Here is a 3,495-nt window from a genome sequence, read left to right as displayed (position 1 = left end):
CCTATGCTATAAATATATTTTATTTTTACTATAATATTTAAATGATCATTATAAAACATTTATAAAACACTCAAATATTAAGTTAATGTTTAGAAGGTTGAACAATAGTTTAAGAAATTTACCATTATTGTCTTTCACGTGTTTCATTTAACCTGGTATTTTGAATACACTATAATACATGTTTTTATATGATAATTTTGACAAATTCCAATTTTAAACTGCTTATAAAACACTCAAAATTATTAAATGTATGCACCGACAGAGGGCGGTAGTGGGGACGACATCCGTCGGCCGATGCCCGATCGCCTCAGAGTAAAACTAGTTGGTTGTGTGCCGTTCGCCGGACGGCCTTTTGACATAATTGACGGTTGTTTTTACTTAGCTATTGGGTGTAGTTGTTGTTCATTTAATAAAGATTTTTGATATTATAAACGAATTGTTCATATTTTATGCCCGAAGTTAACACAAGTAAGTGTCTTGATCCTTGACTACTCGATTACGAAAATGATTCTAATTTATAATTTTTAACTTGCACATGTTTCATTTAACCTGATATTTTTACTTCATAAAAACTATAAAATATGATTTTACAAGTTAATTTTGACGAATAATACAAATTAATATTTTTAGATTCTGAACGGAGTGATGATTGTATTGATTTTACAATGATGTTTGTATTATTTTTGTGTCCGTCATCACTTTTTGGAGTAGTAATAATGCTTCGTTTTTGACTTCAGCCCCTCTTTGAAAAGACAAAATCGATTTTTTGATTTTGCTGCAAGTCAAAAACGAATCATTGTAAATACTTGAAATTTTCAACAAACGTTTATATTAGCGTTATCTATTTGCGATTAAATTTTCAAAATATTTTGACATTTTTTAAGCTACTTATAGATAATTGAAACTTATCGTAGTAAAAAATAAATCAAAAATCGTTAGTCACAATTATTGTTTATAAGCATTTAAAGTTCAAATGTTTAGAAAATATATCAAAATCACGAAAATTTGCAAAGAATTTTGAAGTTGAAAATTCATAAAATCTTTGTGATTTATACTTAAGGTTGGATATACTAGGTTATCCATAAGTTTTCCTTCAAGTAACAGTAAAAAAATAAATCCATTGTCAATATAGAAAACATTTTATGTGCGTATGAAATATAATTTTTTACGAAATCGCGTAAAATAACGATATATTACAATTTAAATATAGGTAATAATATAATATATCCAACTAATTATCATTGACTGACAAATCATCTCCGTTCAGAATCGTTTTTCGTATACAATCCTACCCGTCGTTGCATTCAAATTTAACACATCCATTATAGTGACCAGTGACCTACTCACCATCTCTACTATACACCGGAGCGATACCCACTTTTTTCGTATTGAAAAGGAGCAAATTTTCAGTTGTACAAATAGTCACACTTATAATAGGTACATTTTATATTCTACAAAACATTCTGGTATATTTGTAGGTACTATCTTTTATGGCTTATCATAATTATTATTTCTTATCGTCTGTTATATAATATTATGTCTATATTTCCTATCATTTTGCAGTTTTACATTCGTATTTGTATTTGAGTTTCAACTGTAAATTGTTTTCAAGAATTTTGTAATAAAAATGAAGTGTTTGTCTGTTAGTTTATGTTTTGATTGTTTCCATTTAAAAAATTATTCAGTGTTGTCCACGTACTAGTTGTTATATAAAAATTGTTGTCCTCCTTACGGTGTCTAGTAGCGACATTTTATCCTCCAACCATTATACATATTTAACTTACTATTTTTTTTTTAGATGGCAGTACAGCAGATCATTCAATACATGCCGAGACATGAATTCACATTTCTACCACTATGCTAAATATCAATATCCTACGTTGAAAATGTACTAGACGATACTGCTAATAACAAGGGTTTTGTGCAACGTGCGTGTAATGGGTATTGAATTTAATTGATATTAAATTAATAGTAGTGTAACAAAAAGTCAGTGTCATGAAACCCTGACCATTAGATTATAAGCAAATGATTCTAATTTTCAATAATTGACATTCAAATATTACATTTAAGCTGATACTTCACAAACACAATAAAAAATGATTTAATATCATAATTTTGACATGATTTTACATGGTAATTTAAACAAATATTACAAAGTCATACTTTGAACTGCTTGTAAAACACTGTATTCTCAAGTTATTCTCCAACCACTATACACATAATATTTAACTGACTATTTTTTATTTTTAGATGGCAGTACAGCAGATCACTCAATACATGCTGAGACATGAATTCACATTTCTACCACTATGCAAAACATCAACATCCTACGTTGAAAATGGACTAGACAGTACTGCTAATAATAATGGTTTTGTGCAACGTGCGTGTAATTGGTATTGAATTTAATTGATATTAAATTAATAGTAGTGTAACAAAAAGTCAGTGTCATGAAACTCTGATCATTAGATTATAAGCAAATGATTCTAACTTTCAATAATTGACATTCAAATATTACATTTAAGCTGATACTTCATAAACACAATAAAACATGATTTTACATGGTAATTTTACAAAGTCATATTTTTAACTGTTTATAAAACACTCAATTCTCATGTTAGTGTCTAGAAACCTTGACTACTAAATTATGACAATGATTCTTATTGTATACGTTATAGAAGTATTACAAACTCTTATTATTTTAATATTGAAAAGCAGCAATTTTATGTTAATGTACAAGTGTATTCTTTACTTATATTTTGTTTTACATTAAAACTCAACAAAACATTCTGGTAGATTTGTACTATCTGTTTTATTGCTAAGCATTATAATTATTTCTTTAACCATTATACATATTTAACTGACTATTTGTGTTTTAGATGGCAGTACTGCAGATCACTGGAGGCATGCTGAGACATGAATTAACATTTCTATCACTTGGGAAAGTTACAACATTTTCCGTTGAAAATGGAATAGAAGGTACTGCTAATATTAATGGTTTTATGCAACGTGCGTGTAATGGGTATTGGATGTAATTGATATTCAATGAATAGTAGTGTTACAAAAAGTTAGTGTCATAAAACCCTAACCATTATATTAAGTAAATGGTTCTTATTTACCATTATTAACTTCCATATATTTCATTTAGGCTCATACTTGATAATAAACACTATAAAACGTGCTTATATATCATAATTTTGACTCATATTACAAATTCATATTTTTAGCTGCTCATAAAAATCTCAATTATCAAGTTAGTGTCATGAAACCTAGACAATTAGGTTAAGTAAATGATTCTTATTTACCATTACTAACATCCATATTTGTCATTTAAGCTGATACTTCATAAACACTATAAAACATGTTTTTTATATGATAATATTGACTGATATTACAAATTCATACTTTGAACTGCCTGTAAAACACTGTATTCTCAACTTATTCTCCAACGGTTATACGTTATTAACTTACTACATTTTTTCAGATGGCAGTATATCA

The sequence above is a fragment of the Rhopalosiphum padi genome, unplaced genomic scaffold, assembly GCF_020882245.1.
Source record: "Rhopalosiphum padi isolate XX-2018 unplaced genomic scaffold, ASM2088224v1 scaffold1, whole genome shotgun sequence".
Classification (NCBI taxonomy): domain Eukaryota; kingdom Metazoa; phylum Arthropoda; class Insecta; order Hemiptera; family Aphididae; genus Rhopalosiphum; species Rhopalosiphum padi.
Note: the sequence above shows the minus strand (reverse complement) of the source record.